The sequence below is a fragment of the Chenopodium quinoa genome, unplaced genomic scaffold (assembly GCF_001683475.1).
Source record: "Chenopodium quinoa cultivar QQ74 unplaced genomic scaffold, ASM168347v1, whole genome shotgun sequence".
Classification (NCBI taxonomy): Eukaryota; Viridiplantae; Streptophyta; class Magnoliopsida; order Caryophyllales; family Amaranthaceae; genus Chenopodium; species Chenopodium quinoa.
This window is the reverse complement of record NW_018742271.1, coordinates 406,626-417,988: the sequence shown is the minus strand read 5'-3', so window position 1 is coordinate 417,988 and position 11,363 is coordinate 406,626.

The window sequence follows — 11,363 nt, the reverse complement described above, 5'->3', positions numbered from 1 at the left end:
TAACCAATGAGAAATGTTGATTCGGTAACCAGTAGGGTTATTCATCTTACCTGAAGAAAAAAAAAACTATATTATACAAATTAGCACCACTATTCAAGACCATTAGCCCATGGACATGACTTCCGTTATCATCCAACCAATGGTTGGGTCAAGGATAAAGGCCCATGCCACCTCAGACATCGTCTAAATTTCTTTCTATTCCTTAATAAAAGATTTGAAATGAAGGCCAACAATTATTGAAGTAATTGGTACTGTTTTGTTAGTAGGAGTCAACTCAATCTAGGAGATATATTGTTAGGAAATTAGGGTGTAATTATGTTTGATTAATGCGGAACAAGTCAAAGAAATTAAAAACGAGAAAAACAATAAAGAAGATAAACAAACAACACAAGGATTTACGTGGTTCGGTCAAAATAGACCTACATCCACGGGTGGGGGATTCGAGAGATTCTTCACTATAATGGAGAAAGAACAAGAGAATAATACAAGGAGTCTTAAATCTAATGGCTCAAAAAAGGTATGATCTAATTGATCAATTAAAGGGTTCTTTTATAACACAAGGAAACCCTAATAAAACCCTAAGATTGTTCCCCAGCAAGTATATTCAAATAGCCGTCATAGAAAAGATATAATTTTAGGAAATATTCCATAAATTATCCTAGAATAACCTAACTACCGAGCTATAGCTTGGAAGCTAGCTCATGCCTGCCGAAAGTCCTCATAGGGCCGAGCTATAGCTCACTCGCATAGAGCTATATCTCGCAGCCTCGTTGCAAATTTCCAGCTTCGTCAGGTTTTTGTAAAACGGTCATAACTTTCTCGTTTCTTATCGGAATTGGGCATATGACCTATCGTTGGAAATCTCTTGAATCAAGCTATCACCTCCAAATTGAATCACCTCAAAATAAGTTGTATTTTGAGAGATATAATTGTTCAAAGTCAGCCCTACTAGATTTCGAGTCACAATTTAACAATCTCCACCTTGACTTGAAATCGACCAAAAAACAAGGTAACTTCACCTTGATCCAAAAAACAAAGAAGTAATGCTCATAATAAAACATAAAACCTCCACCTTAAACAAAACTCCATAAGCCTACTCACATTAGGCTATCACCAAACGAACATCTTCAATAACTTGTGAATCGGTGCGTCTCCGAACACAAAATTCCGTACACAAAACCATCACATGGCCTAGATTGAGAGTATAATGTCCCGACGCCAAGCATGCTTATCAAAATTGACCAAAATCTCTTCAAACACTTCTTCATCTCAAAAAATCAAACTAAAAAAAACTTAAGCAATTCTAGAAAAATAAAAAATACATCAAGAATTTCTAAATTGCAATTGTACTTAATAAATCACAAAAGTACCAAAATTGAGATAAGAAATAGCATAACTAGAACAAAATCTAATGCATAACCAAGATTACTACTTTATTACAAACGAAAATCAAAAGCAATCTATCATAGACTCCATACCAAAAATCCACACGGTTTCTCATTTTACCAAGAGATCTCAAAGGGGAACTTATCATGAAGAGATCGTAGAAACCGCAACCCCAAAGCTCGTAACCCTAAAGTGAATAATCATAATCATCATCGTTCTTGGCCATATTTGCGGATTTGTCCTCATTGGACTTCTCCTCATTCTTCTTCTTTAATTTCCAACACTCGGCTTTGATATGACCCTTCACATGACAATAGTTACAAACTTTTCCTTTACCAAAATTCTTATTACCACCATGAGAAACTAGAGCATTATTTTGAGCAGGATTATTAGATTTATTAACCAATTTATTGTCAATTAAATCTCTTTGAGTTAAGGCATCCTTAACATCCTCCAAACTCAAATCATCTCTACCATACAATAAAGTATCTCGAAAATGCTTATACGTAGGCGGTAAAGAACACAACAACCTAATAGCCATATCCTCATCATCGATCTCAACATCGATGTTTTGCAAATCCATAATAATAGAGAAGATTTCATCTAAATAAGACTTAAGCGGTTTACCTTCTTCTAGACGAAGATCATGAAGTCTAGATTTGAGTAGTAGACGGTTGGTCACGCTCTTTGTCATATAAAGTGACTCCAACTTCAACCACAAACCCGCAGAAGTTGTCTCCTTGGAAACCTCTCTTAAAACATCATCAGAGAGACATAATTGAATTGCCGAAAGATCTTTCAAATCGATCTCCTCCCACGATAAATTGTGACTCGAAATCTAGTAGGGCTGAATTTGAACGATTATATCTCTCAAACTAACACTGATTTTGAGGTGATTCAAGTTGGAGGTGATATCTTGATTCAAGAGCTTTCCAACAATAGGTTATATGCCCAACAAAAACCTGACGAAGCTGGAAATTTGCAACGAGGCTGCGAGCTATAGCTCTATGCGAGTGAGCAATAGCTCGGCCCTATGAGGACTTGCGGAAGGCATGAGCTAGCTACCGAGCTATAGCTCGGTAGTTAGGTTATTCTAGGATAATTTATCGAATATTTCCTAAAATTATATCTTTTCTATGACGGCTATTTGAATATACTTGGGGAACAATCTTAGGGTTTTATTAGGGTTTTCTTGTGTTATAAAAGAACCCTTTAGTTGATCAATTAGATCATACCTTTTTTGAGCCATTATATTTAAGACTCCTTGTATTATTCTCTCGTTCTTTCTCCATTATAGTGAAGAAGCTCTCGAATCCCCCACCCGTGGATATAGGTCTATTTTGACCGAACCACGTAAATCCTTGTGTTGTTTGTTTATCTTCTTTATTGTTTTTCTCGTTCTTAATTTCATTGACTTGTTCCGCATTAATCAAACATAATCACACCCTAATTTCCTAACATATATGGAGGAAGGAAATAATAATGGCATTTCTTTTAGACCTTTTTCATTATCATTTACTCAATCTAAGAGATGAGTGAAATAATAATGGTATTTATTCTGTTTATAAAATGTAGTTTATTTTAGACTTTGTTTCATTACGGAGTATCATTTACTCAATCTAGGAGAAATAATATTACAAGGGAATTGGATAGATGCAACTTTGTCCTTCAGAGTTTGGTTAACATGTGTGTAACCATCATCATAACCTTTGTAGATACATTAGCAGAACGAGCTAGGTTGAGAATTCGAGTAAGTATTGGCTTTGGAATCACATATGGTTGGAGCATCGCTTGATTAATAATTTTCCAAGCATCCTCAATTTCTTCTTTTAGCTTCTCATTTGCTTCTTCCTCTGACAACCCATGCTTCTCCATCAAGCATTGCACAGCTGACGCGGCATGCTTCCTCTATTTCTCAAACTACTCCAACATACAAATTCAAGCACGAATACAATTGTTACTACAGTATGTACAAAATTGTACTAATAAGGAGTATGTTGTTTAAATCGAATTCTACCTCTGTTTCTTTTTATTTGTGGCACAGGGGTATTTTATGTGAGACATAAGAAATTTATTTGTTGTAATAAATAAAAGTAATCGACGGTAGTAATTGTTATTAATTAATTGGTATGTACCTTTTGGCCACCTATGTCATTCATGAGTCTTATTATCGTCGAGACAACTTTTATGATATCCGGCATAGGATTTTGACATGCCCTTTCAAATACTTCCTTGGATGCAATCTCTCCAATGCCAAGGAATGAGGCAACTATTCCATGAGGGTATGGAGAGGTCACCAGGGCAATCTTCTTCATATACTCATCATATGTAGAAACAATGGAACATATTTCTGATGGCACCATCTTACCTCTTGAATATAGGCTTTGCTTAAAGATTTCACCTTGATTAGAGAAATAAAAATATCCAATCATGAGATTTTGGCTTAGTTTTAAAGATTGAGGTTGTGTGCAGTGTATAATACTCGTAGATCATTATAGGGTTGCATATAGCATTATTACCCTTGATTTATTTTTTTATAAAAAAAAGCATATGAAAATTAATGTCTAATTAATTTGATTATCTGATCTGACTAAATTATACCTTGACAGTGTGTGCATTAATCCATCACTAGTAGAAAAAGGCTCATTTGTGTCGCTCATTTATAGTGTATTTGCGTTGCTTCTATGAGCGATGCAACTGCTCGCGATGCAAATGATTTAAAAGTCATTTGCGTCACTCCTAGGCGCGACGCAAATAAGTCATTTGCGTCGCTCATTTATAAACGAGTGACGCAAATAAGAGTTATTTGCGTCGCTCCTTTATAAAGAAGTGACGCAAATAAGTCTTATTTGCGTCACTCCTTTATAAAGGAGCGACACAAATGACTCTTCTGATAAACTTCTTGTTTGTTATTTGCGTCACTTGTTTATATAGGAGTGACGCAAATGACTGACTAGACAATACAAAATTACTTTATTTGCGTCACTTGTTTGTTTAATGAGTGACGCAAATGAGGTGATTTTTTTTTAATTGTAATAATTGCTTTGTATATGTTTGTAGTACCTGTTTTCCTTGCTAGTGGTATAATGTAATATGCTACCGCTAATATAATTGAAATTAAAATGCAATATTATTGAATAATGCAAATGTAAATTTCGGCAGAGTCTCCTTTGTATTTTGGCCTACCCATAAAATTGGGAATGACGGCATTATGTTAACAACCTGACCAATAATTTACATCTCAATATCATAGACAGTATACTCATCATCCCAACACCAATTAACCAAAATCATTCATGTCAAGCCTATAATCCAAAACAAGAGTCCAACATGCGCTAAGTGTAAATCTAAAGTTCAACATTACATATAAAATACTCTGCCCAAATATCTCGAATCTCATTTATCTCCTCCTCGGTGTACAGTGTAGTTCTTGAAAAATCCTATCAACACAACAAATATACAAGAGGAAATTTTTAATTCAAGATTGTAGCTAACATAAAATTGTATTTATCAAACAAAAATGAAATATTTGACAACTCATACCTGAATAAGATCCTCACTGCTATGGTGATGTTTAAGTATTTCGTACATATAACGCATGACGTAGTAGCCACACTCATGTCCACCAAATTGTTGAGGACACTACATGTAATATATTTATAAGTTGAATTAAATTGCTATACTTAAATTATTAAGAAACTAAAAGTTAGGGTAAGAAATTAAGGTAACCTGTCCCAAATGCCATGTCAATTTACTTCCTCTAGATTGTCCACTTAATGCCTTGAAACTTCGAAAAGCACTACACATTTGAAACAAATAACATATATATTATCCTTACACACATAAAATCATGAAATTAATAACAAACTAGACTTACTTTGTCATTGCAAACTTAATTGCTAAATTTCGCTTCTGCCTCAAAGAATCAAAGATGATAACTTCACGCTTAGCCATGCATAAGACCAAAAGAACCCAATGATTCCTACATAATAAATTAGACACCACATTTGTAAAAGAGTAAAATAATATCAACAATTTGCAAAGTTCAAATAAATACAAGTTCAAAGTTTATACTTTTCATGGTATGGGCATAAGATGAACTGCTTAGATTTTTGTTTTTCCATCACATGTGTGTCCACCCAGGATATAACGGGGTTGCTGCAGCTCTCAAAATACTATCATATGTTTGGGGACACTATGTGAAATGGTCTTCAACATCATGCATCATTTCATCTATCCTGTCCTTCTCCACTTCACTCTAACTTTCAACACCAATATCAGCTGTATCGATATCCTCACCTTGGTGTTCATTATCATCATCACAATGATTCTCATCTTCCCTTGGACAATAACTAGAACTTGCCTCAATATATATGCTCTCACTATGCCATGTCCACCTTGTGTAGTTTTCTTTAAACCCACGACGAATTAGATGATCTTTAATATCAACTATATCACGATATCCCCTGGAATTATTACAGTCACAACAAGGAAAAAGAATAATCTTTGATTTATTCTCTGTTTGGTGTTTTAAGGCAACAGTGCTAAACTCTTCAATTCCTCGTAAAAAACTTGTACAATTTCGTTTACCATACATCCAACTTTGATCCATTTTCAACCACTGAATAACAAAATTAATTTTAAGATAATGTGTATATTTTCTAACATATATAGCTCCTTAACCATAAACAAGAATATAAGGCATCAAACATTTTCATTCAAAGTTTATCTCAAGTAAATGCAACGACATGATCCAATAAGGTCCTTATCACTCCAACCTAACCCATTCTTGAATGTCCTATCTCACTAATAAATACTTGTAAAGTTTGGTTCTAAAGAAAATCCGGCAGCATTTCCCTATAATTCTCAAAGCACACAATGTAGATAATCGGCTATCTACATATGTACCTAGAGAACAATCGGGAAATAGTGAGCCATGATCTTCTTAGACCCAAAAACAGTTCAAGTAGTTATCACCTAAATGAGATAGAACATTCAAGAACAGTCCCAAACCAGGGACTATTCAAGACTTACTCCTAATGAGTAAGCCCTGAACGGGTATCTAAGCCAATGATGCAAGTATTATTGCAATTCCAATCAATTATATCACAATTAAAAATCTCATACAATTCACAATCATTATACCACAAGTGAAGACAATCTCGTATGCAATCTAAGTTAATATTGCAAAGAATGGTTCAGATATATATACCACAAGTGAAGACAATCTCGTATGCGTACTACCGCCTTAATCGTTTGTCCACAACCAGAACCTCGAGCAACTTGTGGAATTCACTTCCGTATAATTAAGAATCTGCCATAAAAAGTTACATATATTAAACCAACATAGTTTTTTTTTTTTTAGAGAATTAAACCAACATATTTTTTTTTAGGGAAAGATAGCAAATATTATTCAACTTAATCTCTCCTCAAAGGGGAAATTCCCTGTTTCTCAACATGAGAAATAGAGTTTGTTTCTCATAAGGGCAATAACGGAAATTTACTCAGTATAAGTGATGTGCTGGAATTTCTTATGTATTACTTGGATTGCCAGCTGTACTACTGGGCTACATATCACTTTTGATGGCGTTAAACTACAACGTTCATACATTCTTAATTTTTTTATAAAAAAAAAATTAGAGGAATTGGGTTTTGAAGGTTGAAGGATGAACATTCAACTCGATTTCTGGGCGGAACTCAGGTCGGAAGGTCCAACTGAATTTCTCAAGGTAAAAACATGCAACTCGAGTCTTCAACTACTTATGTCAAATACTTTAAATCAAGATGAGTAAGGCCACTTGGATTTACATACACTTCAATAGTCCATGTTATATTTTTATCTACAAAGCTAAACAAATCCTTCGATCATCAAACAATAAATCAATCAAACCCTAAATCTATCCTTCGATCATAACAAAGTATATGTCTCTCTCAAGAAACAAGTCAATCCAAAAACTATAATCTAAGCCACATTTTTTACCTTTTACTTTCACAAACCAAGCTCATCATTGCTCAACCTATGAACTCAAGAAGACACTTTGATGAAACATTAGTAACATTACTAGTTTAAATTACGCTCCAAATTCCACTCTTAAAATCCGGAACAACAATTTGAGAATGAAGGGAGTATAATTCGTGCTTAAAACAACGAATTTACCATTAGTTTCATCACCCAATTATAATTTACAAGCCAACCATATCTTCGTTAAATTACATCATATATCAATCATAAGAATAATATAATCATCCAAAAACAATAAAGCTTGAATATTTCCTCATCATACTAGCATAAATTCACTTTTAAAATTTGAAAATAGTATTCAGCATCGAAAATGCAATTTTTAAATTTTAAAAAAAATCGATATCCCATGAACAGAAATTATTAAATCTAATTAGTTAATTACCCCTGATTTACCAAGCCAAATTCCCAATTCCTACAAAATTTCAATTAAATAAAGAATTTGCACGCAACAAATAAATTAACTAGATTAAAATTGTATTGGTATGAATTCCTAGTAATACAACCAATTTTCAAAAATTAACAAAAATCAATCAACACATTTTCAGAGAACAAAACTGCAAACCATTTTCAGAAATTATAAATTGCATTTTAAACTAAATGAATGAGCCATTCCCTCAAAAAAATGAACTAAATGAATGAGCCATTCTCAGCAACCTCAAACCCATTTTTATAGAGGCATTCTAACAATCACATTACAAACAAAAGTATTTTGAGTTCTATCGCAATTATGACTTCAATTTCATGAAATTTTTTCGCATTACAGAAAAACAAATCAAAAATAAAAAAACCCTAGAACAGAACTTACGAATTGGACGGAAAAAAAAAGACAACTTCACTAAATGCAAGCAATCTACCTTAGGTGAAATAAACATCACAAATTCAATAATGTCGAGCCTAAACGCAGTTATATGAGGGGGGTGAACACTGGTCGAACTGCTACACTAATCAAACTTCAATTATTGTTGTTGTAATTTGCTAGAACTTCCTCGGGTTTTTTGGGGGCGAAATTAATCGATTTTCCAATCGAAAATTTCAGTCATTGCTCGAATATGAGGCCAGGATTTTTAATTGAATTTTTTGGGGTTTCTAGGGTTCGAATTCCTATGGTTTTGAATAGATTTTTTGCTCGAAATGGGCGAATTTTGGTCGAAAATGCTCAATTTTTCTGGGGTTTATGGGTTCGGATTTCTTAGGCTTTTTGGTCCAAATTTTTGCTCGAAATTGCTCAATTTGCTGCCGATTATAGGTCTTCAACTTGACTGCGATTTTGGATGTTGAATTTGCTGAGGAATCGGTGTTTTTTTGGCCGAATTTGTTGGATTTAAGGGTCGAATTTGCGGGTGTTTTGGCTGTAGAAATTCACTGGAGTAGCAACTTGTTTTTTTTCTCTTTGTTTAGTGAAAGGTAGGCGTGCAAAAGCTAAGGTCAAAATTCTGAAATAACCTAAATGCAAAAGCTAGATTTGCGTCACTTTATTATTAAAATGCAACGCAAATAACATAAAACATAATGATGTACATTTTTCATATACGTCGCTCATTTATTAAAAGAGTGGCACAATTTATTCACTCACTCATTTGCGTCACTTGTCAATAAATGAGTGACGCAAATAAGATTATTATATGAGTTACTTCAATAAATAAGAGTGACGCAAATAATAAAAATCTGCAATACAATAGTTATTTGCGTCGCTTCTTGATAAATATGCGACGCAAATAACTTTTCAGGATGATAAAATTAAACATTTGCTTCGTTCTTTCTAATGAGTGGCGCAAATATGGCGACGCAAATGTACGTTTTTCTACTAGTGCATAATGAAACAGCTGTATAAAATGATATCTTATTAATTTTGTATAACTAAAGTGAAATTTCTCTCTCTATTTTGTTGACCAAGATAAGCTTAATCTAGTGGTAAGATTGTCACCTTCTAACCTTGAAGTTAGGGGTTCTATTGGGATATATTTTAGGGAACAAGATAATTGTGAATATTGTGAGAATATATCCTAGAGAATATTGTGAGTTATTTTAGGTTATTTTGGTCTTGCCCTCCAAGTATACCTAATTGATAAATATATTGTATGTGGCCATTGGGATGAATGAGAATTGCACAGAGAATTATTCATTATATTTTGTCATGGTTTCAAGAGCTTAGGTTTGATCCAAATTTTTTTCTTAACGACTTGATTACACGTAATTTACATAATTTCTTGAAATCGTGAGAGTGTGAGAGTTCACATAAATTTTTTTGGATCGGAAATATTGTGACGATTATTTGCGGCATTCATTTTCTTGTGGGATCATATATTTGGGTGCAAATTTTTTATAATTGTGAGAGTTCACACTTATAATTATTGGGAGTTGTGATTAAGTTAGTGGGTATACAATTTACATTTGTGGGAATTTGAGTTCCACGTATTTGTTTGAGAAATTGTGAGTGTTCACAACTTCTATTTTATTATCTTTCTTGCGTGAAGAATCGTGTGCAGCATTGTGATGTTTTTTTTTATCAATTAGAAGAATATTGTGCAGTTGCGTGATGGCTAGGGATTCGGCTGTCACCACCGCAGATGGGGCTGCTCTTGTAGGGGTCACATCAGCTCAAATACAACAACTTCTTGATTATTTAAACTCTATTCAGCCCAAGCTTCTCGGTAAGCACGATTTGGGTTGGATTATTGACACTGGTGCCTCAAATCATGTGACTTGTGATCTATCTCTTTTGAGAAATGTGACGAATGTGAGCCATTATCCGGTGGGATTGCCGGATGGGAATTATGCCAATGCTTCCAAAATTGGATCGGTTCTATTGCAAGGGGGCTTGATTATTGAGAATGTCCTTTATGTACCGCAATTGAATTGCAATTTAATTTCGGCGACTTAATTATGTGATGAATCAAATTGTGTACTGCAATTTACTAATAAACTTTGTGTTATACAGGACCTAGCAACGAGGAAGGTGACCGGAAGAGGTGAACGAGTGGATGGACTATATTATTTCCGGGGTGTTCCTATGGTGAAGACTATGAAGATAGATGGGGATCATTCGACAGAGTTGTGGCATTAGAGATTGGGGCATCCTTCGGGTAAAGTGCTTTAACAACTTCCATTTGTGAGTCGTAGTAGTAATAAATTTAAATCATGTGATGTGTGTCCTCGAGCAAAACAACATAGGAGTAGTTTCCCCTTGAGTCAAAATAAATCTAGTCGAATCTTTGAGCTTGTTCACTTGGATTCATGGGGGCCCTACAAGATTCCATCGTCTTGTGGTGCTCATTATTTTTTACTATAGTAGATGATTAATCTAGGGGTGTGTGGACTTATTTATTAAGAAACAAAACGGAAGTTGAGTATATGTTTCTTAATTTTGTTGCTATTGTTCGACGTCAGTTTTCTCAAGAAATTAAAGTGGTTCGTAGTGATAATGGTACGGAATTTAATTCCTTGAAAGAATATTTTTTTGCAAATGGGATATATTTTGAGACCTCATGTGTGGGCACGCCTCAACAAAATGGGCGTGTTGAGAGAAAACATCAACATATCTTGAATGTTGCTAGAGCTTTAAGGTTTCAAGCAAATTTTCCTTTGAAATTTTGGGGGGAGTGTGTGCAAGCAGCAGGTCATTTAATTAATAGAACACCTTCTCGATTGCTTGATTATAAAACTCCTATTGACATGTTATTTGGCAAATCGCCCTCATATGAGTATATTCGGGTATTTGGGTGTTTGTGTTATGCCTATAATCTTAAAAGTAAGGGTGACAAATTCGCTAGTCGAAGCCAAAAATGTGTGTTCATTGGATATCCTTTCGGGAAAAAGGGATGGAAGGTGTATGACTTGGAAACCCGGGAATTATTTGTGTCTAGAGATGTGAATTTTTTTGAGAATGAATTTCCCTTCATAACTCCTACTGTGAGTGATAATTCGGTGCCAAGATCCATGTTGTGAGTGATGATGA